This window comes from Lissotriton helveticus, chromosome 5_1 (genome assembly GCF_964261635.1).
Source record: "Lissotriton helveticus chromosome 5_1, aLisHel1.1, whole genome shotgun sequence".
Classification (NCBI taxonomy): domain Eukaryota; kingdom Metazoa; phylum Chordata; class Amphibia; order Caudata; family Salamandridae; genus Lissotriton; species Lissotriton helveticus.
The window spans coordinates 382,700,983-382,727,481 of NC_136065.1; the positions used below are offsets into that span (position 1 = coordinate 382,700,983).

Below are 26,499 nucleotides of genomic sequence, written 5' to 3' on the forward strand. Positions count from 1 at the left end.
AGTGCTGCAGATGACAGTGTCTGGTTTTTCCCCTGCACATGGTATCAACAAGGGGTTTGTGGTGCTGAAATAACCATCTTCCCAGATTTCACAAACTGATAAACTTTTGTCAGAAACCAACATGTTTTACACAGTTTTGGCATTTTACTAGGACATAGCCTATTTTTGCTATTTTTGTGCTTTCAACCTCATTCCAGTTAGTGGTAGAAATGTGTATGACAGCAATAATGGACCCTGGAAAGCTACACACTTCAGAAAAGTAAACTAAATTCTGAATTCAGCAAGGGGTTATTTGTGTAGATCTTTTGAGTTTTTTCAATAGAAACTAACAGTTAAAAATAGGAAACATTGAAAATGAGATGGAAAAAACAGCCATTTGTGCCACCGTTTTCACCTGTAACTTCTAAGTATGACAGATTTTTTAAAGCAATATATGGTTACATTTGCTGGACCCGTAACGTTGTGGGGATATATAGGACTTGTAGGCTCACCTAGAACTCGAGGAACCCAGAGCCAATAACTGAGCAGCGTCTTGCAAATGCTTTTAATGTGTACCAGGTATATAGCAATTCATTTGGGAAAATATAAACAGTGAAAAATTGGTATGAAAGACACCTATGCATTACTGAAATGGGAACAAAAGATAGAGTTTTGAAACAGTAGCTATTTGCACATCTCCAGAATTGTGGGTAATCATACTAGCATGTGAATTATAGGCCATTTGTCAAAGCTTCTTTTTCACACATTCTCTTACATTTGGAAGGCGGAAATACTTCGAAACTCAACAGGCAATAACAGTTGCTCCACAATTCTGTGTTCCCCTAAGTCTCCGATAAAAATGGTATCCCACTTGTGTGGGTAGGTCTAGTGCCGCTGACAGGAAACGGCCCAAAACGCAACCTGGACACACCACATTTTTACATTAAAAACGGACCCCTTTTTTGCAAAGTGCCTAGCTGTAGATTTTTAACCCTACCTCTGCCCGCACATAGGTAAACCTAGAAAACCTATACAATTTTGAAAACTAGACACCCAGGGGAATCCAGGATGGGGTGACTTGTATGGCTCTCATCAGGTCCTATTACCCAGAATCCTTTGCAAACCTCAAACTTTATCAAAAAACACATTTTCCTCGCATTTCTGTGATGGAAAGTTCTGGAATCTGCATGGATCAACAAAAGTCTACCCACCTGCATTCCCCAAAGTCGTCCGATAACAATGGTACCTCACTTGTGTGGGTAGGCCTAGTGCCCATGACAGGAAACGGCCCAAAACACAACATGGACACACCACATTTTTACAATGAAAACTGACCGTTTATTTCCAAAGTGCTTAGCTGTAGATTTTGAAACCTAGCTTTGGCAGCACCTAGGGAAACCTAGCAAACCTATAACTTTTTTTAAACTAGACATCCAGGGGAATCCAGGATCGGGTGACTTGTCTGGCTCTCACCAGGTTCTGTTACCGAGAATCCCCTGCAAAATTCAAACTTTGTTTTAAAAAAATGAATTTTCCTCACATTTCTGTGATGGAAAGCTCTGGAATCTGTGTGGATCCACAAAATTTCACCCACCCCGCATTCCACAAAGTCTTCCGATAAAAATGGTAACTCACTTGTGTGGTTAGGCCTTGTGTGCATGACAGGAAACGGCCCAAAACTCAATGTGTACACACCACATTCTAACTGTGAAAACTGGCCTTTTTTTTGCAAAGTGCCTAGCTGTAGATTTTAAACCCTAGCTCAGCTGGCACCTAGGGAAATCTAGCAAACCTATAAATTTTTTAAAACTAGACACGCAGAGGAATCCAGGACGGGGTGACTTCTGGGGCTCTGACCAGGTTCTGTTACCCACAATCCCTTGCAAACCTTAAACTTTGACCCAAAAAAATGCATTTTCTCAAAATGTCTGTGATGGAAAGTTCTGGAAACTGTGTGGATCCACAAAATTCTACCCGCCCAGTATTCTCCAAAGTCTCCCCATAAAAATGGTACCTCACTTGTGTGGGTGAGCCAAGTGCCCGCAGCAGGGAGGGGCCCAAAACATATTGTAGAGATATCACAATTACCTATTATAAAAAACCATGTTTTGCAAGGGGGATCACCTGGGTTTTTGGCCCAGGGCATGGCGGCCATCAAGGGAAACCTACCAAACCCATAAATTTCGACTACTAGACACCCAGGGGAGACTAGCAAGGTATGGCTTGCATGGATCCCCCAACGTTTTTCTACCCAGAATTCCGTGCAAACCTCAAATGTAGGTAAAAAAAACACTTTTCCTCACATTTCTGTGTGACAAAGTTGTGGGATCACTGGGCTGACACAAATTTCCTACCACCCAGCGTTCCCCCAGGTCTCCCAATAAAAATGGTAATCCCGGGCAGAGACCTCCGCTCCGCCCGCGGAGTGTGCGGAGAAGGCAAATCTCTGCACACTCTGCAGCGGAGCGGAGTTGGCCAGCCCCCACCTCCACCCCCCTATTAACAAGTAATTCAACATTAATTAAAAATAAATGTACAACCATTTGCCTCTGTACTGCGGCGCCCCCGGGCTGCCCTCTTCCTCGCGTCTCGGTAATCCTTGAGAAAACTGCACATGCGTGTGCGCCAGCGCATACGCATTTCTCGCAAGAAATTGCGGGCACACGCATGCGCAGTTTTCTCAAGGATTAGCAAGACAACGAGAAAGACGAGGAGGGCAGCCCAGGGACGCCACAGTCCAGAGGTAAGTGGTTTTAAATTTATTTTTAATTAATGTTTAATTATTTGTTAATGGGGGGCGGAGGCAGGTGGCGTAGCAGAGCAGAGCGAAGTTCCACGGAGTTTGTTCGAAACTCCGTGGACCTCCGCCTAGCCCTGCTACGCCCACTATATCCAGGGTTAAAAAATGGTAGCTCACTCATGAGAGTGGCCTAAGGACGTGCGACAGGCAAGGGCCCAGAACGAATTGAGGAGATTTCAAAATTACCTATCACAAAACGACTTGAGTTGCAAGGGGCGGGGTCACCTGGCTTTTTAGCCCTGGGCTCGGCGGCCATCTAGGGAAACCTAACAAACCCACACATTTCTGAAAGAAAGACACCCAGGGAAGTTCAGGGAGGTATGGCTTGCATGGACCCCCCAACGTTTTCCTACCCAGAATCCCCTGCAAACCTCAAATTTAGCTGAAAGAATCACCAATTCTCAAAGTTCTTTGTGGGAAAGTTGTGGGATCACCCGGCTGACACAAATTTTCCACCCCCAGCGTCTCCCAGGTCTCTTGCTATAAATGGTACATCACTTGTGTGGGTGGCCCAATTACCTGTGACAGGCAAGGGCCCAAAACGTATTGAGGAGACATCAAAATTACCTATCACAAAACAACCTGGTTTTGCAAGGGGGGGGTCACCTGGGTTTTTGGCACCAGGCTCGGCAGCCATCTGGGAAACCTACCAAACCCACACATTTCTAAAAACAAGACACCTGGGGTAGTCCAGGGAGGTATGGCTTGAGTGGACCCCCCAAAGTTTTCCTACTCAGAATCCCCTGCAAACCTCAAAGTTAGCTGAGAAAAATCACTTTTTTCTCAAATTACTGTGTGGGAAAGTTGTGGGATCACCGGGCTGACACAAATTTCCTACCACCCAGCGTTCCCACAGGTCTCCCGATGAAAATTATACCTCACTCATGTGGGTGGCCCAAGTACCCTTTCAGGCAAGGGCCCAAAACGTATTGAGGAAACATCAAAATTACCTATCACAAAGCAACCTGGTTTTGCAAGGAGGGTCACCTGTGTTTTGGCCCCGGCTGCCATTTAGGGAAACCTACCAAACCCACACATTTCTGAAAACAAGACAGCCTGGGGAGTCCAGGCAGGTATGGCTTGTGTGGATCCCCCAACATTTTCCTACCCAGAATCCCCAGCAAACCTCACATTTTGCTGAAAAAAACACGTTTTCCACATATTTTTGTGTGGAATCACCCTGCCGGCACAAATGTCCTACCACGCAGTGTTCCCGTCAGTCTACCAAGTAAATTGATACCTCATTTGTGTGGGTGTCCAATGCAGAATTGGCTAAGAACGTATTTTTAACAAAATATGTGCTATGCCCTCAATTCCTATGTTTTTGGCTCTTCCCAGTCACAAGCCCTTGCCCCATACACACAAGTGAGGTATCATTTTACTCGGGAGACTAAGGGGATCACTGTGTGGTAGGACAGAGGGATTCCCTGTGCCATGTGATCAGATGGCCGGGGGCCGTCCGACAAACATGAGCACTGGCGCGTCACTGAAGGGTGTAATATAGTTGACAGTCTAGTAGCTGGGATGGGAGGAGCTAGATGGGCTGAGGGGAAGAGGAGGAGTCAGAACAGGATGAGGGCAGTTAGAGTAGGGACAGGGTAGAGACAAGTAGCTGTTAATAAAGCTCCATTAATTAAGAACCTGTGTCTGTGGGTCTTTGTAGCAGGATGCTACAACTGGCGACGAGGGTGGGATAGAGCAAGCCCCACTGTGTGCAGAGTCTCACAAGGACACCCTGTCTCGAGCAGCTTCAAAAACGCCAAAAACGCTGCTGAATGGAGCCACGCTGCTGCCTGAAGGACGAGGCCAGCAGCTGTCAAGATTGCCCTTCAAAGTCTGTGAGGGAGCAGAGGGGCCGAAGAAACGAGCGCTGAACCGCTCGAGAGCCAAGCAGTTGATCGCGTTGAAACGCATCGCACGCTGGAAGCGTGTGCCCTGGGTGAGTGGCCCGTGTGCAGAGATCGGGAGCCCACTCCGACCCTGTACTGTGCCCAGGAAGGAAGAAGAAGTGCCCCAGAGCCGTGGACGGCGTCCACGACGTGCCGCCAGCAAGCGCTGCTAAGAGCGCTGCAATTTGAGCCCGGGCGCTGTCGGAGATCGGGAAAACCTCACGCCTAACGCGTGAGGTTTGGCAGGTCGTCGGCGCGAGAGAGCGGGAACTCCGAAAGTGAGTTGAGAGCCTACCCCAACCTCACCTGATGACTGCTATAGCCAAACAAGTGTGAATCCAGGTGGGGACTGCCCCACGAAGGTCTGCTGCTGAGCGCGGCAAAATTGGAGCCGAGTGAATCCCAACGTCGGAAAACCTCACTCCGGATGCGTGGGTTTTGGCATGCCCCGCCGAAGGACCCTGCAAAGTAAGGCGGGAGCCCACCCCATCCTCACCTGACTGTGGCCTTGACCAGAGGGAGCCAAATCCGGAGTGTGCTGACCCTGAAAACGACTGCCGGTGAGTCCTGTGTGAAGAAAGGGGGTCGAATGAAGAGAGAGAAAGTAGTGCCTGCAGATAACCACGGCGGCCATCTTTGAGTCAGGCAACTTTTGGGACATCCTCCCTGTGCAAACTGTAGGCGGCCATTTTGAGGTCAGGCGAGCTGAGTTTCACAACAAGCATTGGCGAACATAACAAACAAGCATTGGCGAAGACCAAACAAGCACTGGCGAAGACCAAACAAGCATTGGCGAAGACCAAACAAGCATTGGCGAAGACCAAACAAGCATCAGCGAAGACCAAACAAGCATTGGCGAAGACCAAACAAGCAGTGGCGAAGGCCAAACAAGCATTGGCGAAGGCCAAACAAGCACTGGCGAAGACCAAACAAGCATTGGCGAAGAACAAACAAGTACTGTCAAGAGTAGAAACCAACAAGCAGTGGCGAAAGGAAACAAACAAGTATTGGTGCATGCAAGTCAACAAGACTTGGATTGTGCAAATAAACATGCACTGGTAAATGCCAAGAAATAGGCATTGGTAAGGCAAATAAATAAGCGTGGATAACGGCGCGTGAACAACAATGAACAAGTCTTAGCAACCAAGACAGAAGAAGCACATGCAAACACGAGAGTGAATCAACTAACAAGCACGAGCAACCACAAGAGTGACTTACCAAACATGCATTGACAAAACAAATGTCAGCACGGGTGGAAACGCGAACATTGAGAAACGCAAGCGAATGCGCAGTGGCGAATGTAATGAAGTAACACGTGTCCATAAAATAAAAGAGGCACAAGCGAACACAAGGACCAAGCAAAGACAACAGCACAATGGAACAAGCATAGGCAAATGCAAGAGACAGATAAAGACGACACTGAGCACAAACAAAAGAGCGCCGAAGAGAGAAGAGCTGCTGGGCAGAACTGCAGAAGACCCAGAGGAGGGCAGTCCTACAGAGGACCCCCTGAGAGAGTAGAACCACCCAAGTTCATTCACCGGCGCATACTGGGATGGTTACAAAGACTATCAATTGCTAAGCAAACGACCAGACCAAAGACCTTGACCAGATTCTCCCTATCTCATGGCGGGAAGAGACGTAGCACAGCGGGTCACTCCAGACATTGAAGTACCGCCCCCAGCGGTGCGGACTGATGAGTGGATCTCGGATCTCAAACGACACTGGTGGCTCGAAGCTTTGGAAGATTTCTTAAAAGCCAATGGTGAGCAAAGAGAGAGAAAATGTCTGATACTACTCCTCCATCTGGTGGGTCCTGAGGGCCGCTGCCCAATCAGGACATTTTCCAAAGAGGATACAGAGATCTACAAAAGACTCCAAAGGGAGCTCTGTGCCCATCTCAACGCACAGACAGATGTGGATCAGAATCGCATAGTTTTCAATACAGCACGGCAGGAACCAGGCGAACCGTTGCCAAACTTCATCACTCGGTTACAAAGTCTGGTACGAGGCTGCCACTTCAACACTTTTACAAATGAGGATGCGGTTCAACTTCGGATCGTTGAAGGTTGCATAAACCCTGACACCAAGCGCAAGATCCTGCAAGGGCATTGGTCGTTAAAGGAAATTATCAAGAAGGCCGAAATTGGAATGCAGATAAAAGCAAGAGACAGATTCAAGGACGTGCACCTGAGAGCAAACCATCAAGATACCTGGGAAGATAGAACTCAGAAAACAAACAAAACTGAAGGGAGAGAGAGGGAAGGCAGACCAGCAAAAAGACAACGGGAAAGATACAGCGACAAAGAAAGTGACAAGGATTACTCAGAATCAGACTCCTCAGCGTCCGGCTACTCAAAGTCAACCAAGGATTACTCAGAGTCAGATGACTCAGAGTCAACCATCCAAAAGACAATTCCAAAGAATTATTCACCCCTCAAGAGTTCCTCAAGGAGTCATTCAAAGTATGACACAAAGTACTCTGACGAGGAAAGAGCGTCAAGTGGGACAGATCGCACTCCTGGACAAGAGAGCATCTTGCACAACAAGTGGGAGAGAAAGACAAACCCTAGAAGAAGGGGTCTCACTGGTCACCACCTGAAGTCGGCGCAGGAACATCAGTTGTCAAGCAGTGAAGACGAGTCCAAGGAAACATCTGGCAGGAGACCACATCACCCCCAGATCAGAGGTGTTAGAGCATCAAACAAGCGTGAAGGAGAAACAGGTCGCACAAGACGGGCTGATCCTCCACAGCAACGAACCAGAAAAGATCCATGCATCTTTGGCTCCCGCGACAACGAAGAAACGGAGAGGAAATCGTTAACTTCAGGCGAGAAGGACAAAGAGGCAAAAGCTTGGGATCAAGCACAAGGAACAAGCACAGGGTCATCAAACAAACCCCCAAATGAGACAGCATTGAAGATGCTCCAACAAAGGCACACGGAGAAGCATCTCAAAGACAATTCAAAGGGAAAGAGCAATTTGTCACGGACTACGGAATTCAAAAATCCATTACACAAGACAGTTTCAAAGAAATGTTTGAGAAGGAATGGGAAGAAGGATCTCTCTGATGCGGAGCGCACATCCATCCAATCCTGGAAGTTGACAAAAGACTTCTCTGACCCAGAAAGCACGTCTATGGCCAGGGACTCCTCTGGTTCAGAGAGCGCGTCTGTCCGATCCTTTAAAAGGGGTATGGCCCGGACCTCCTCTGATTCAGAGAGCGCATCTGCCCGATCCTGGAAGTCGACAAAAGACTTCTCTGACCCAGAGAACATGTCTGTCCAATCCCGTGAGTCGACCAAGTCATGGTCCCGACAACAGACGTGGCGTCAACCACCCTAACGCACCATGGAACCAAAGGACATCCTTCCCGTCAAGAGCAACATGTCACACACTAAGGTCTCTGAATACTCAGTCACTCCACCGGACAACCTGTCATGTCAGTCACAAGTATATCCAGACACAGATCAGACACCGTCACCCCTGAAGGGGTCCGCAAGGCTGACTCACAGAACCTATAAAAGGAAAACAGAGACAGTGGACCTTAGTAACCGGATGGGAAAGGACCAGCCAGTCACTCCGCAAGGAAAGCCGGACGTGTCAGGAGAGAGGGATCATCAGATGAGAGAGAAACATGCCTATGCACAGAAGCCGGACGTGTCAGTAGAGAAATATCATCAGATGAGAGAGAAACATGCTTATGCACCGATAGCTCACGAGCTCGCCAGACAACCCGAGGCCGTGAATGAGTTATCGAACCAAACCAAGACCGTCTCATCAGATAGCACCGTACTGTCTGGCATACATGACCCTGAATTGTAGGGCAGTGTTGCTCTCGACCGGACTAGCCGAAAGGAAGTAAGGGTAGATGCGGCGAATGAGTTACTGAACCAAACCAAGACAGTCTCATCAGGTAACACCGTACTGTCTGGCATACATGACTCTGAATTTGAGGGCAGTGTTGCCCTCTGCCGGACAAGACAAAAGGAAGCAAAAGTAGATGCGGGTGCTCGGAAGAGGACCGGAACATTATCCACTCGTGAAAGAGATCGAGCATCTGAACCAACCGTAGTTACACCACCGGAAGGAAACATGAGGACTGCGGACCGTGAGAGTAAACCGTTTACACGCAACGTGGTCAAGAATGCCTTGATCAAGACAACAGAAAGATTGACCAAAGCCAAGCCCACCACTGATTCGACACTACTGAAGCTTGAAAAACAGGCCGTCCGCCGACCCGTGTGGTGGATTGAAGAATTGCGAACATTGAAGACATTAAGTTCATTTTGTTAAGAAAGGGGGAGATGTAATATAGTTGACAGTCTAGTAGCTGGGATGGGAGGAGCTAGATGGGCTGAGGGGAAGAGGAGGAGTCAGAACAGGATGAGGGCAGTTAGAGTAGGGACAGGGTAGAGACAAGTAGCTGTTAATAAAGCTCCATTAATTAAGAACCTGTGTCTGTGGGTCTTTGTAGCAGGATGCTACAAAGGGGTTAAAGGCACATACTGTATTCAAAGAGCTTGGTGGCATCAGCATGTTTTGCATTAGATTAAAATGGTTTGGTCTTAACTGCTTCTCAATCAAATAGTCAATTAATCAATCAGGATTCGTAAAGCGCGCTATTCACCCAGTGGGGTTCCTGGCGCTTGCAGTCCCGGGAGGCTTATTCAATGACATTGCCTTTAAATTGTGATAGACTTGCGGTTTTGTGTAGGCCTGGGTAAAATTCACATAATTTCCTTTGCGGAAATTATGTGAAATGCCCAGAAATTTAGCAAAGTTAGGTTTTATTATATGAAACATCAGCTTCAGCATTTTTCCCAATTTTTTTCGTATAGGGCAAAATGGAGTGCGAGAATGGTCTCAAGTACGTGATGTGGCAAAATTGCATCATCTCAGGCCTTTCATGTAACATTCATTAGGCAAGATGCAGGAAGTGATTTAGGATTACACCGGTCATCCGGGCATAACTCTGTTTGCAATAGCAAAGCAAAAATGTGGGTGTTCCCTTCTGAGCATTTGCGCACACACACTGGTTCTTGCATTGTTAAAGAGATTGCTACCTTCTCCCTGGTGCTGTTACCACAGGTGGAGTAGGATTTAAGAGAATTGCATGAGGCTAAGGTTCCTGGTACCTTACAGGGCCGTAACACAGGCCTCTGCAGTGCAGTGTGGCCCCCAACCCTCCACATGGCCCGAAACTCTTTAAAGGGGGGCCATAAAGCCCAAGGCCACTAAATATCTGTGAGATACAGAAGAGTTGTGGGCCCCCTCCTTGCTTTCTGCAGCAGGGAGGGGGGCATCATTTTGAGTTACACCTCTGGTACCTCAGTATAAGCCCAGCCGAAGGGTTGGCCTGTGTAATTTTCTTTTTAGACCATCGTACTCTTGTTTACATTTCGGTTAAAGGGTAGCACTACGCATGCCTGACGTGATTTACAATGTCCCCTCAGAACTGTACAGGCCTGCCATAACTGTCCCGCAGAAATGTTATCGAGAAAACTGATTCTTCTTTCACTGACCTCAGGAGGATGAAAAGCAGAGCCAGACATGCCTGGGATTTGAGAGCTTTATGCCCAGGGGCAATCTGTCGCAAGAGATGCCCCCTCTTCAACTGCTGTGACTTTAAAAAATCCGAAAGAATGAAAGTCTGAGCTGCCGCCCCCTCCCCCGGCTAGATTCATACTTCCAAATGTCACACAAACCTCTATCACAGGTACCTGATTTACTGAGATACTTTTCTGCAGTTATTACTGGGCTGTTATATCTGGATACTATTCACGGATGCATAGCTTCCATCTTATCAACCACCATTAATGTTTGAATTAAGACAGATTGTAAGCACCGGAAGAAAGTGTGACGTTTAGCTAATTGCCCTGAACTTCCCTTGACAGCCACAACAGCCAGCGATAAACTCAGCCTCACGGGCGTCCTGGGACAGACCACATAGGCAAAGGCAACCTAGTTCTCATTTCGTATCCTTAACGCCAGTAACCAATCCAAAGAAATGTTCTCGATTGTAGATGAGTTATCAAACCCAGAGAGAGTATTAAATAAACCGAAACCCTCTCAAGCCTTTTGCGACTCTCTAAATACCTATTTCATTGATAAAATAAATATCATCAAAGCAAGTATCCCCCACATTATTAAAGAATAATGGTTCATCCACCATCAGGAACCCCCAAACAACCGACCTATTTCCACCCATTGACACTGAGACTCTGCGCCAATTACTGGCCAAGGTTAAATCTGGCTCCCCTCGGGACCACTGCCCCCCCATGTCCTGAGAACAGGTTTCACAGCTTTTCCAGACCCAGCTCTTGCCCTCCTCAACCAATCCCTGGTTCAAGGCTGTGTACCCAATGCCTTTAAGGAAGCTATTGTAGTCCCCCTCCTCAAAAAACCTGATGCATACCCACAACTGCCGGCCAACTACCGCCACATTTTTCTGCTCTCCTACATGGCCAAGCTACTGGAAAACTCATGTGGCCAGATGCCTCTAACTTCCTGGAACAGACAGGATTTTTTGACCCCTGTCAAGCCGGCTTTCACCCAGCACACTCAACCGAAACTGTGATACTAGCTGTACTTGACTCCCTACGTGAAAAAGCAGACACAGGCACACCACAGGCCCTGGTATTGCTTGACCTCTCGGTGGCCTTTGATACAGTCGACCACGGGATCTTGGCTGACAGGGTCGAAGAGGCTGGCATTAGGGGCCCAGCTCTCTGTTGGATCCAATCCTTGCTAAACAACCGCTCTCAGGCAATCCACTCTGGCCCATTTACCGCCCCCAAGCTAACAACAACTTGTGGGGTCCCACAGGGCTCGTCCCTCTCCCCCCACCTGTTCAACATCTACCTTCACCCACTACTAAGTGCCCTCAAGGAGAGAAGAATCACTATGTTCAATTATGCCGATGATCTCCAACTCCTATTCCAGATCGATATCTCCCCCCAGTCAATTTCTGACTTCACAGACACAATGACCGTCATCCACTTATGGATGGATCACAACCATTTAAAACTGAACCCCAGTAAAACTGAACTTATTCTGATAGGTGCGGCACAAACTCATTGGGGCCCACACTACTGGCCACACAACCTAGCCCCCCCCCCACTCCCGCCACCTCAGTAAAAAAGTCTTGGGGTCACCATAAGCAACGATCTGTCCCTCAAAGCGCACATAGGCACCATGATTTCCACCTGCTTCCTGCAATTATGAAAGATCAGGAAAATAAGCAGGCTTCTATCCCAAACTGCACTGATCCAGGTTGTGATTGCCCTGGTCTTATCCCGTCTTGACTATGCAAACGCCACCTTCCTTGGACTTCCAATTGGACTAACCAAACGACTACAACTAGTGCAAAATCAAGCGGCTAGACTTATTTACCAACAACCCAGGCGGCAACATGCCTCCCCCTCCTAAAAAAAACTGCATTGGTTACCGATCCCCCAGCGTTGTGCCTTTAAAATCGCCTGCCTGGTGTTCAAATCTTTAAACAGCGCACCTCCACCTCCTCACAGTACTCACCTTCAAATTGAAGCGGCAAGGGGGCTGCAGGTTAACGACCCTTGCCCCTCGACTATGGAATTCCATCCCATTGGAAATCAGACTAAGCAATAACCTTTACTCGCAACAAAACACCAGCGTGGAGCACTCACCGACGGGTGCTTTCTAGATGCAGGGGTGTACCCGCACGATCAATTACTCATTAATCTCCTTTGTCTCCACGTTCCCATGAAAAAAGGAAAGCACTCCCAGGGATCGTTTCTGTTATTTAATCACAGAAAATAGCACAACCAAAAACAGACGCGTTTCGGTATAAAACCTTTGTCAATGTTTACCGAAGTGCCTGGCCACCATGTTTTTAACATTACATTTCCTGTACCAACATAGAGGAGGGACTGACTCACGCCTCACTAATGGAGCACCATCTTGAACTTCCCAATGGAAACAGTTTTACTCAATACATGCAGTCAAAACAACATATGTTGTGCGTAAAAGTAGAATAACATTACTATATCTTTACTTTTTCATGAAATCTAGCCCATTGATGGGCCCTGCGTTTAGTTGGCCAATTCTAACATCAATCAAGCCCTGTATGGGCAAAGCCCTCTCTCAATGGTCAATCACAGGAATCAAAATCCACATGGGTCTATTATACACACCTGCAAGGATAGAGGAAAGGAAATCCCAAGAAGGGGAAAATAAAAGCAACAATATTAGAAAACCCCAAAATGAAGAAAATACGGAAAAAGTCCCATCTCTTCCATACTTGACATCCCCTCTAAGCAATAACCTTATCAAATTCAGAAAGTCCCTCAAAACATGGCTTTTCTGATTCACATGTAATTAATCTGTTCGGTCTGGCGATCCCTCTGCCTCATTAGCGCCAAGAAACCAACCGGTGATCGAGCGCTCTACAAAACCCTTATAACATAACATAAGAGCCTATGCCTCGATTATCACAGTACTTAATCGATCAGTCAGTAGCCCTAGTTCTTTTTGTATAGAATACATTTGCTTATCTCTTCTACACAATTTAGAATTTTTATGTATTTATCGGCATATCTTTTTAAAAAATATTCTCAGTCCCAAAGGTGCTCTGGAGATCAGAATTGCAGTATTCTTTCCTTGATATCAGGATTTATTCGTAGAAATTACTTTTTAATTTTTTTATTTTTGTTGAATGTTTTGTACCTTATAACCACAATATAAAAAATACCATACTTTTACCATATTGCATGCCACTCGAAAACTGTCAAACTATTGTAAAAATGTATTCATTCTGTGTAATAATTTTTAATGATTATTTAGGGATATGTATATAGAACATAGCAGAGCAGAAGCATTTGCAAACACTACATCTACAAACTTCTTTATTAATTGTTGGTTTTGGACTGACACGGCTGCTACAGAGAATAAAGGGGGAGGCACCGCGGAGGAGCAGACGCGGCGTGGCCAGGGAGAGCCTACATACCAATCACTGACCTCCAAGGGCCTTAGAGACAGAGGCAGGGAGGCTGAAGGAGAGAGCCAGGAGGTTGGACTGGGAGCTCCGGGAGCACAGGGTGGAGCAAGCAGCAGGCAGCGGCAGATCCAGGCAGCAATGGTAGAGCAAACAAGGCAGCCGCGGAGTTGATGGAAGCTGCTTCAGTAGAGAGTGGGAAGATTACCCGCATCACATGGTGCATTGTTCCATTGCTCCACACCTTGCCTAGCCTGCCAAAATAGAGCGCAGAGATAGACAGCTGCACACCAGGAGAAATATGGTGCGCAGAACTTTGACTCTGATTGTGTTGGGCACCCCTTTTTAAAACAGTTTTTACATTTCTATTTTGTTTTTAACGTATAAAACTGTATCTCTGATTGCGTCCACACTGCACTTTATAGCTCAAACCAGTCGGCTGCGGTCTTTAATGGCTGCTTGTTTTGGAGGGAGGTGGCTCCTCCCCCTGCCCAAGTCATTTCCGGGCAGGGTCACAGTATTTAAATCGTATGGTGTCCCAGCAGCACTGAGCTGGCCATGTGATACAACCTCAACTGTGAAAAAGCGTCACACATCAATAAGACAACCTAAACAGCGACTAAAAAATTCTAAATTAATGTGGAGTAATGAGGCTACTGCCTCGGAATCCAAAAACTCACCACTGTCAGAAGGAATCTGACAGACGAAAACAAGACAGATGCGGCAGCGCAGTGGGCATGCCGGTGGCGCACCGAAGCTGCGCCAAAGGCAAGTCCGTCTGTGCCCCGGAGGCCGCTGAGGCTGGGAACTCTTTGTTTTTGATAGTTCTTCCCTGCCCTCCTCTCTTAGCATAATCTAATTCAGGGACCCTCGTTTGTTTCCTGACCTGAGGCTGGGAACTCTGCCGGTTTTCCAGAACAACCGGATAAGGTACTAATTTATGGCAGAGAGGCTCTTATGGAACTGGGCTCCATATTTAAGTGTAGGAATGCTATCGACTTGGGGATAGTTGACGCACTCCAGTGTTGGCATTATTGCAGCTGGGGAACCACTAATTATACCATAGATAGCATGCCATTGGCCAATAAGCAGAAAAATCCCCTGCATAGTCAGGCTTCGGTGTCACATAAACAAGAACACATTAATGCCCTCCTGCTCAATTGTCGTTCGCTAAATAAACATGATTTACACATTCATGACTTGATATGCGAAGCAGAACCTGATTTTCTGTTTCTGACCGGAACATGGCTATCTGACACGTTGAACCCGACAATTGCTACAGCCATTCCCCCAGGTTACTCCATTGTGAGGATGGATCGCGCTGGTAGTAAGGGGGTGGAGTTGCAATTATTAGCAAGTTGGATGTTTCCATCACTTGCATTCCCATGGAAGAAATCGAAGGGGCTGTGTGCGTTAGTTTTCAGGCCACTCTTTCCCCCATCAATGCTTAGCTGGAGTCCTTATATACAGACCCCCGGGCCACACAGGGGACTCCCTGAAGTCCATTAGCGATCCTATCGCACCATTGGCCTCCAGATTTAACCAGTTCCTTGTCTTGGGGGATTTTAATGTACATATGGACAAACAGGATATCCCCGACACGTCTCTCTGTTGGAATCTCTGGACGCGCTGAATCTTGTTCCATATGTTTTTGCCCCTACGCATGATAAAGGGCACACCCTTGATCAAATATTTTCCAACTGCAAAAACCAGACGGAGGCCCTTATGCCTCTACTATGGTCAGACCACTACTTGGAGGGTTTTAGGTTACAGTAATTAATAAAACGTCCGCTGACCCAGGCCAAGTGGCTGCCATTTACATCTAGACCTTTTCGCAGAATTACCCCGGCTGCCCTCAAACATGAACTAGACCAACACCCTCTTATGCCGAGTGGCAATATAGAGAGGGATGCTGAGGCCCTGGTAAGATGGGTCACGCAAGGTACCTTATCCCTTGCCCCTCTGATCTCTCGCTCCCTTAAAGTTGCCAAATGCTCAGCTCCCTTCTTCAATGATATTTTGCGACAGTGTAGAAGGGATTGTAAACGTCAGGAAAGAGTATGGAGGAAAGATTTTAACGAGGAAAATAAAAGAAATTATAAAAAAGCCTTAAGAGACTACCACAAAAGGATACAGGAAGTTAAGAAAAGCTTCTTTGTATCTAAAATTGAGTCCACAGGGAACAAAAGCAGTGACATTTTTAGTATTGTGAAAAGCTTCTCTTCGCCTAGTGCTGCTGATTGGATTGGAAAGTTAGCAAGTTTCTTTTATACGAAGATCATAACAATTCAATCCTCTATTGATGCCTTGTGTGGGAAAGAAGTGCAGACATCCCCATCAATCTCTCCCCAGAGTCAGGTGGGCAGTGCCTCCCTCTTCCTTTTTCCTCCCCTGCCCTTAGAAACATCCTTGTTAATAATGAAAGGCCTCAAATCTGGCTCTCCTGCTGACCCTTGCCCAGTTAAGTTTCTGTCCTCAATGGCGGAGATTTTGAATCCCACAGTGAATAGCATTTTGAATGTGTCTCTTCATAGTGGTCAGGTCCCGGCAAGCTGGAAGAGCGCTAAAATAATTCCATTATTAAAAAACCTATGGCTGACCCCATGGAATTATCTAATTACAGACCCATTTCTTTGCCGTCCTTCTTTGCAAAGACAATAGAGAAATACGTTCACTCAGTGATTAGTGGCTTTGTTGAAACTAATAACCTTCTTCACCCGAGTCAGTCTGGTTTCAGACAGAACCTTAGTACAGAGACGGCGTTGCTTGAGGTCTCTGAATCTATAAAAGAGACCCTTGATAAAGGAGGCATAGTGGTTCTAATTCTATTAGAATAACAACAAAAGGGTTCCAGAGGGTCTAGGAAAAGGATTTGTAAGGTGCAAATATCAAGAAGGTAGCAAAAGACCCCTATACTAACCTAGAAATGCGGTATTCAAATTACATCGTAGTGGATAAGCCAAAGATACCCATCAGTCACCATTCGGAACCGCCCTTCATCATTTGGGAGTTTTTCAAAGCCATCCACATAGATGTATTCTTATCAAGCAGAAGGAGACCTAGATGTAAGATAGATCTCCTTTGCTGAAAAGAGCAGTAGTATGGTATACCACTTCTCAAGACTAATAAGTGGTGGAGTGCCGTGTGACTGGAGGTGTGCAGTGCAAAATAGGTGAAGTGCAAAAAAATCATACAAATAAAGTGTGTAAAATTGGATGAGAGAGTATAGAACAGTATTTTATTCGGGTGATACTCACTCCGCCAATATTAAAAATCTTATGTTCAGACAGTTAAAGAAATATACTGTCTAGTGGTGGAACTAGGTCAACATGTTTCAGCAATACAATGGACAAATGCGTCCTTGCTTTCTTCAGGACCTTTCAACAAAGAAATGCTACTGCATGTTTAAAAGAAATGATAATAAGTTTAAGCTAAGAAATACAATTCACAGACAAGTACTAGGTTCACCTGCAATCCCTAGGTGAAACGTCTTGTCCTGTTTCTTACAGCTGTGTCATTCACTACAAAAGGTTAGAACAGAAAAAAGTGGGTCAAATGTTAGAAAAACTGACTTTGCACAGACAAACACAGATAATAGCTAGGTCTCATGCTTGTAGATCTTAGACTGAGCCCGACTCACAGCGCTGGCTTAGGACACTCATAAGCGTAGTGTAGATATTTTACCAAATCGGGATATAAATATTATATGCCCTGAAAGAAATCTTACCATGGCATGTACGATGTGAAGACCTCACCCCACCTGGCAGCAGCTCAGGAAAAGAGTGAAGCGCCGCTCTAGAGGACAAGTAAACAAAGCGAAAAACATGTCTCTCATCTGTATACAGAGACCTATACCTAGAAAGTTCATTAAAATCGACTAAAGTGTCAACAAGTTTCTCCTGGTTTTAGCAGACAAAATTGAGAAAGATAGGTTAACACTAGTCCCTACATTCGTGGTATTAGGAGCAACTCGCAGCCAAATGTTCATGGCTCACACTCGGAAATAAAGATAGTATTGCTATTCATTGTCTAACAATGGAAAGAAGCCTCGCAGCCTATCTCCATCAAAATATCACTTTTTCCATCCATGAAACGCCGTTCAGGGCTTACCTGTCCGTCGGTGCTTCAAAAACGGCGTCTGAGCCGACTGGGGAGGCACCGAAGGATCAGACCCTCTCTCATTTTAAGCTCGCATCCGATTGGGCGCGAGTATCACATGATGTTTGATGACAGCCGCTCATTGGCTCTCAGGCGAACAGTCATGTGAGAGCGCTAATCATTGGAGGACACCACTATAGCATCAGGTCGATCCCCGTTGCCTGGAGAATTCTAGTTTATTAGTGCACATTGCCCGGGGACACAAGTGCGTGCGCTTTTATGTGAACATAGAGCCTCCCCGCTTATCAAAGGATCGAGTGAGTCCTTGCAAGCGAAACTAATAAATCTATGGAAGTCGCCTGTGTTATTCACAGGATCTCTGAACCCTAGTGGTTTGATGGAAGTATTGTATCCTACATTTATCTACAAGAGATAAGATATGAGTTATGAGTTATAAACGTAATGGCATGTACAATAAGCAGAAAGGCGATGATATAGCTGCCTGGGACTAAGGGGGATTAAACTTATCCCAAGGGGTGGCGTAGGCATGTATTTAGAGTGTTACTACTAGATCGTGAAAGATGTGGTCACTCAACTTATGTATGGACTAAGACCCTATTGGTTACTGTGCTTGTAAAAAATAGTATTACATTGTTAAATTCATTATCGAAGCACAGTCTAAGTGCACAGTGTTTATGAGAGGTAGTCCTAAGGACTTCAATATGAAAACCATTTTTTGACTGCACTGGTCACAGCAATGTAGAACAGTGGATATATCAAAATCATTTAGTTTCATGATGGAAGATTGTTAATGTCACAGATTCGACCAAGGGATTTCATCATTCAGCCCCCTGTGATGAGTATCAAGCTTAAGCACCCATTTCTGTTCCTTCAACAGGAGAAATTTGCTCACATCCACAATGTGAGAAGGGATGAAAGGTTGTTCCAACACTGTCCATTGAAATGCAGTTGAAGGATGGTTTGCTTCTAGAAAGTGTGTGGTCAGTTTAGTGGCCTGTCTTCTGCACCAGATGGTACTCTTGTGTTCGCATATCCTGATGCGTATTTTACGTGTAGTCATGCCGACGTACTTAAAGCCGCATGGGCACGTAATGAGGTAGACAAGTCGTTCACTATTGCAGTTAGTGAATTTAATTTGTTTCCAGGGTCTTGAGGTTCCTATGTCTAGCTCAGTTGTTCTTGTAGTTTGTGGGCATGCCTGGCAGGATCCGCACGGATGGTGTCCAGTGACAGGTGGCAGGTCCCATAATGTTCCTACAGCTCAGGGTTGTTCCTCACGAGGTCTGGTATGGACCATCCTATCTCTTAAGTTAGGACCTCTCTTAAATGAAAACAATGGTTTCTGGAGAGTCAGATGTCCAGAGTTGAGAATTGGCCAATGTTTTCTGACCGATTTTTGAATTTTATTGGAAAGTGTCCCAAACGTATGGACAAAAGTGAGTCTGTCCAATGGGGCTTTAGGTGTAGCAGGTTCCAATAATGCTGATCGATTGTTGTTCATGGCCCTTTTCATTGATTGGCGTACCATCTTTGGTGGATAATGGCGTGAAATTAATTGATTGCACAGAGCGGTAGAATGTTCTTTATATGCTGTGGTTGTGGAACAGTTCCTTTGCACCCTCAAAAATTGTCCAAAGGGAAGATTTTCCCTTGGAGATCTGGGATGATGGCTATCAAACAGGAGTGAGTTCCTTGACATCGGTTTCCTATAAAGTTCAGATTGTAAACCCTCAGGTGTGGCTATGATTAGTAGATCAAGGAAAGCAAGTTTATGACCTCCTATCTCGATGGTGAATTTGAGAAAGGAATTCCTGCTGTTGAGCCATTCAAGGAATTCAAGGCAGTGTTCTCTGGGGACCCGCCAAACCACCAGCACATCATCGATATACCTTTTCCAGGTGTTAAGGTTATCGATGTAAGGGTTGTTGTCATTGAGGATATGTTGCTGCTCGAAGGAGTGAACATATAGGTTCGCTAGACAGGGGGCGTAAACGCCCTATTCGACCTCTCAGCGACCTTCGACACCCTGCCCCTCGGTCACCTCCTGCAGATATTACGGGAGTGTGGATTCGGTGGCACGGTGTTGAAGTGGGTTTCCTCCTTTTTGGAGAATAGAAACCAAGAGATCTGGTCACCCCCGTTGCAGCCAGTATTCCTGAGCCCAGTACTTATTAATCTGTACATGGCTCCCCTGGCCACCCTGGCAGAAGCGGGTGAGGCAATGATTACATCTTATGCCGACGACACTCAGTTGTTGTTCACATGTAAGAAGGGGGAAGAGTTTAACGGGGAGAAGATAAATAAATGTCTGAGAGAAGTCTTTGCCTGGTTCAGACATAACCACCTTGAATGTAACCCTGGGCGTAGTTTGCTCAGTAGCGCTACACATAGATACTCGAAGTGCACTTTGCACTACGCACGCTATGCGTAGCTACGCGAACTGCATAGTGCGGTAGGAAAAATGCTGTTCGCACTGAAAGCATAGTGCCAGATGCTTGTCCACACTGTGCAATCATTGCGGATGACATCTTGCACAGTGCAAGCGGCCGTTTCCTGTCGCTCGAGTAGATTTATACTCGCGCGGCAGCTTTCTCAACGCGGAATGGTAGTTTCTCGTGGCGAGCGGTCACGAGCATACGCTACCACTCGCAATGAGAAACCTGACCTCCCCTCGTTAAGAATCTTGGCGGGAGGTTTATTTTCCATGCTCGCGATCGGCAGCTTGATGTTCCTGATTGAGAACAAGGAAAAAGTCTCGCCGGGATGTTGATTTTGCTCCCTCGCGGTCACCAACTTGACGTTGAGGACCGCGAGCAAGCAAAAAATGCCTGCTACGCTACGCGTTTTTGCACTGTGCTATGTGCAATTTGCATAGTGCATAGTAGCGCAAACGTAGTCCTACGCCCAGGGTTACTTAAATGTAACCCGGGAAAGTCTAAAATGATCTTCTTTGGCACCCTACCCCTGGACGCCTGGAAACAATGGTGGCCAACTGACATGTCTCCTCCTCAGTCAGCAGTTAAGATCTCAAAGAACCTGGGAGTGAAAATGGACGACACCTTATCTATGATACCTCAAGTACAGTCAGTGGGAGGTGTGTATTTTGGTCTCCTGACAATGCTCCATAGGTTTCTCTTTCTGCTACCGACCTCTCACAGAAAGACAGACGTTCAGGCCCTTATTACCTCCAGATTGGACGATGCTATTGTCCTTTATTTGGACCTACCAGAGTTCTTACTGAATCTACATCAAGTCGTACAGAACCCGGCTGCCAGGGCAGTCCTGACACTCGGACCTAGAGACCAGATCTCTCACCATCTGAAGAATCGGCATTGGCTGCCTGTCCGATGCAGAATTATCTTTAAAGCATTAGTCCTGGCTTCCGAAGCCCTGCATGGCATGGAGGCTCATTACATCCGCAGGAGAGTCTCACACTACATTCCAGGCAGATCCCTTAGGTCAGCACACCAACATCTAATTGTCATATCTAATTGTCTCAGAGCCCGCTGCAGTGGCCGCTCATTTCAAGTGCAAGTGGCTAGATTTTGGAACAAGCTGCTGCTTCCGCTCAGGCATGCCACGAACATACTAGCTTTCAGGAAACAACAGCATGATGGCCGACACCCCGATATTGGAATTTCCCCTTCTGGTTCTCGTATCTTCTGTCTCAGCGCCGGGACACTCTGTTGAGTAGCTGCGCACTCTACAAGTCCTCTCTAACATAACATTAAAATGGAGTAAAACAAGTAAGCAAGCCAAGAGGAGTAAGCACTTCACCAGCCAAGGCATGCGGGCTCTGCGTCCGATCAGGGTGCCTTAAAAATCCACCTACCTAAGGGCAATAGTAGTGGGAAACAGGCAGTCTCCCTTAGCAATACGATCTGTCAGAATTCAAATAAACCTTATGACAGGGAGTAAGCCCAGGAGACTATGTTGCACCGTGATTATTATGATAAGTATGCGCGCACAATGTAAATTTAGCAAAAGATGAGATCCTTGGTAGCAGTCTCGAGCTCTCAAGGATATTTACGGTTTTCAAAACCTTGTCTCCCCAGAAACCAAAGGCCGGAAGAAAAATAAGCAAGAGTGGCCAACATACAACCCAGGGCTCAAGGGCCCAAGGAAATTCATCATTTACTCCCTCATCCTACCCTAAAGAGAGGTGTGAATTAGGATTAACCAGTCCGGAGTTGCAAGGCCAATCAAGAACAATATCAAAAAGGCTAGCCAGGCTTTTTATCCCGACCCTAGCACTGTCATCCCCACTTTTCCTTTGCTGGCAGGCATGATGGTAGCTATCAGGCAAGAACCAATAGAAAAGCGTACTGTCTGGTATCGCACAAACAATGCTGCCCTCTTTAGCTTAACCCTCTACAATCTTGAACTGGCGCAATGCTAATAGAGTCCTTTAATACCAATATTAAATACATTTACCAACAGGAACATGGACGCACTGAACGTTATGCCACTGAAAAGCCCGGGCACAGGCTGAAAGTTCTGTCAATCTTTAAGAGCAAAGTTTTCCTTGCGAGTGAATGACCAATCAGACCTGTATAATTTGCCATCAACTGAGGGGGGAAGAGCAAAAATCCAGTCAGCTGGTCCATAGCCCCACATGGCAAGCCATTATGAATACGATGCAATCAGTAGTTGCTGCAATAAATTACAGCTCAGATTAATTGGTTGGACATTCAAGTTAACCTGCTCAACACACTTGCTGTCTTTGTAGCAGGGATTGATGATAAACTAAGACTTCTCAACTTGCTTTCTGAAAGAGCTTAAGCTAACATAAAAGTAGAAATTCCCTGCACATGCTCACCCATACTAGATAAGTTAACCACGCTCCCCAACCAGACACTTGCTAAATGCACAGGGCTGCTAACTGGGAGTCTGTAAATAACTCCAAATCAAATGCAACACATGCAGGTGGAAGCTCACAGAAGATGGAGGTAAAGAGGACACCCCTTACTGTGATGGACGGACAAGCTGCCCTGGAAACGTTCCCAGCAGTGTACCAAATCCATTCCTGCAGACCCATTCATAAAGGCCACAGGGCTATTCCCTTTCCCGATTAAGTAAACAGGAGAGAAAGAAGTTTAACTAGGGCAGGAATCAAAACACCACATCAGCAATCGCACAGAAATAGGGAAGCTATACCCAATCGTCAATAAAGAGAGCAGCAAGGAAACATTGCTCAAGGCAGAGGAAGAGCAAACCACCAAGGCAGTCACAAAGGTTGAAAACACTGTCCACAAATGGATGCTGTAAGGCTAGCAGGAGGGAGAACTGCATCTAAAAAAAACCTTAGTACCAGTAGGCCCCTGTGGGAGGTGGTGACTACATCAGGAAACTCAAAACGAATGGGTCAATATCGGGTTGCCCAAAATACTGGGAGGAACGTGCCCAGATGTTTTAATCAGCCTCCAATATGCCTTGGTTTGACCTGATTAAATTATGTACCTGCCCCCACTAAAATTCCCCAAGAGTGAACTAAGGTCAGCGATCCATCAAACCACAAATGGCCCCAACGAGGTCCTTAAGAATCAAGAACCAACTCACAAGCTTGAAGGTGCCAAAAATGGGGATACCAAGCATGATCCCAAGAACTTCACTTCAGATGGATGTGTAAAGGTAATAAGACAATCTTTAAATCTGATTGTGACGGATTCTTATCTCGTTTTATCAGATCTTACCATTTATAAGAATCCTCGGCCGACTGGACCTTTTTATCTGCTGGGAAGTGTAAAGGGGAGAAAACCAATACATTCACCATCAACAGTATGGACAAATTACTTCGGACTCGGAAAGGATCAATCAATCAATCAATCATTACATTTATAGAGCGCGCTACTCACCCGTGAGGGTCTCAAGGTGCTGAAGGGAGGGGGGGTGTCGCTACTGCTCGAACAGCCAGGTCTTGAGGTGTTTTCTGAAGGTGAGATGGTCCTGGGTCAGTCGTAGGTGCGCAGGGAAGGGAGTTCCATGTTTTGGCTGCCAGGTAAGAGAAGGATCTTCCTCTGGTGGTGGTTCTGCGAATTCGTGGGACGGTGGCGAGGGTGAGGCTGGAGGAGAGGAGCTGGCGGGTGGGGATGTAGAACGAGAGGCGGTTGTTGAGGTATTCAGGGCCCTTGTCGTGTAGCGCTTTGTGTGCGTGGGTGAGGAGCTTGAACGTGATCCTCTTGCAGATGGGGAGCCAATGCAGGTTTCTCAGGTGGGCGGATATGTGGCTGTGGCGAGGGATGTCGCGGATGAGTCGTGCAGAGGCGTTCTGTATGCGTTGAAGTCGTGTCTGAAGTTTGGCTGTAGTTCCTGCGTATAGGGCATTTCCGTAGTCCAGTCGGCTGGTGAGGAGGACCTGGGTGACGGTTTTTCTGGTTTCGGTGGGGATCCATCGGAAGATTTTTCGGAGCATGCGCAGGGTGTTGAAGCAAGATGATGAGACGCCGTTGACTTGCTTGGTCATCGTGAGGGAGGAGTCCAGGATGAATCCCAGGTTGCGTGCATGGTACGTGGGTGTTGGCGCGGAGCCCAGTGCTGTGGGCCACCAGGAGTCGTCCCAGGCGGATGGGGATTGTCCGAGGATGAGGACCTCCGTTTTGTCTAAGTTCAGCTTCAGGCGACAGAGCTTCATCCATTCTGCGACGTCTTTCATTCCTTCCCGGAGGTTGGTTTTGGCAGTGTCTGGGTCTTTGGTGAGGGAGAGTATCAGTTGGGTGTCGTCGGCGTAGGAGATGATGTTGATGTTGTGTTTGTGTGCGATGGCGGTGAGGGGGCTCATGTAGATATTGAAGAGGGTGGGGCTGAGCGAGGATCCTTGGGGTACTCCGCAGATGATCTCTGTGTTCTGTCAGAGAGGAACGAAGTGATCCAGTCCAGGGCCTTTCCTTGGATCCCAGTGTTAGGAGGCGGGTTGTTAGGGTGCGGTGGCATACGGTGTCAAAGGCTGCCGAGAGGTCTAGGAGGATGAGGGCGGTTGTTTCTCTGTTGTCCATCAGGGTCCTGATGTCGTCGGTGGCTGCGATGAGGGCGATCTCGGTGCTGTGGTTGGCTCAAAATCCGGACTGGGACGGGTCGAGCGAGTTGTTTGCCTCGAGAAAAGCAGTCAGCTGTTTATTGATGGTCTTCTCGATGACTTTAGCCGGGAAGGGAAGGAGAGAGATTGGGCGGAAGTTCTTGACATCTTTGGGGTCCACTGTGGGTTTCTTCAGAAGGGCGTTGATTTCTGCGTGCTTCCAGCTCTCAGGGAAGGTGGTTGACGTGAGGGAGTTGTTTATGATATTCCGGAGGTGGGGTGCGATGATGATGGCTTTGTTGAAGATAAGATGGGGGCAAGGGTCAGAGGGGGAGCCAGAGTGGATGGTGTTCATGACATGGGCGGTGTCTTCCGTGCTGATAGGGGTCGGCGATGGTTTTGCTGAATTGTGTCCGCGGGCCCGGGGGTCTGTAGACGAGCGTTCCTCTCAGGGGTCTTGGGGTCCGTGTGAATCTGGAAGTCTAGGTGTTCGGCGGTGGAGAGTGTGTCTTCGGCGTTGGTCGTGATGTTGATGGTGTCCCTGTAGATGATGGCGATTTCTCCTCCGGTTTGGTTGATGCTGTCCTTCCGGGTGATCTTGTAGCCGTCCGGGATGGCTATGGCGATGTCGAGGCCCGAGGAAGTTTTCATCCATGTCTCTGTGAGGAAGGCAATGTCTGGTGCTGTTGTGTCGAGGAGGTCCCAGAGTTCGCCGGCGTGCTTGTGGACGGAGCGAGTGTTGGGGAGGATGCATTTGAGGTGGTTGCTGTTAGGTCCGGTGGGTGGTCTGCAGGTTCGGAGGCAGGTGAATTTGCAGGCTTGACAGGTGAAGGGTCCCTGGGTTCGCTTTGGGGTTGCTCTGTAGCAGGCAGGTTGTTTTCCGGTGTTGAGTGCGTTGAGGGTGGAGGAGTCGTATCTCAGTCGGGTTCGCTGGCTACGGCGGGGGTCAGGGGTTGTGGCGCTGGGCGCGGTCCAAGCGTGGACGGGCGCAGACGGGCTTGCCTTTGGCGCACCCGCTGCGCACGCCCGTTGCTCACGTCTGCTGCGCGGCCACTGCATGGCGCTGTGGGAGGAAGGAGCAGCTGGGAGGCGGGAGTGGGGCGGCGAATGGGAACGGCGGGGGGTGGGGCCGCAGGGACGCAGCGGCGGGAATAAGGCTCAGGGGAACCGGGGAACCGGGGAAACGGGGGACAGGACACGGGAGGCAATACGGGGGAACAGGGGGCACAGAAGGCAAAAGGGGGTACAAGGCACAACAGGAGAAATTACAAGTGGTCCCTGACTCTGACTTACAATTTACGTTTTTTTATTATAAAGCCACAAATAACTGAACATACAAACACATGGACACTAATACAAAATTCATTCTACGAACCAACCTAAATCGGTGCAACGTGAAGAGAATGAGCAATTCTAGGAAAATGAAACAAGCAAAAATGCCTCCAAATTAGCATTCATTAGTTTACAGAAAGGAACAAAAATAACCGGTTAATTCTGTCCCTACTCCAGCGCTACGGTGACATCCCTACACAGCATCTCCCAGGCAAGATCGAGAAAAGGTGTCAGCTTGTGAGGTTTTCCAGGGAAGTACACTCACGTTGGAAAGGGTCAGAAGCCAAAGCATAGGGGAGAACGGGACCGCCTGCCAGAAGGGCGGGGGTCCCGTAGGGGGAATTAGGGTGTGCCCGCCACTGTGGCGGGCACGTCCTCCATGTTTTGCATTGTG

General features: G+C 47.3%; 1 protein-coding gene across 1 annotated transcript in view; it reads left to right on the top strand.

Moving 5' to 3' along the window:
* The window catches only part of LOC144754585 (alkaline phosphatase-like), a 232,990-nt gene that overhangs the window by 127,553 nt on the left and 78,938 nt on the right, over positions 1 to 26,499 (top strand). The gene's annotated exons all lie outside the window — the stretch shown is intronic.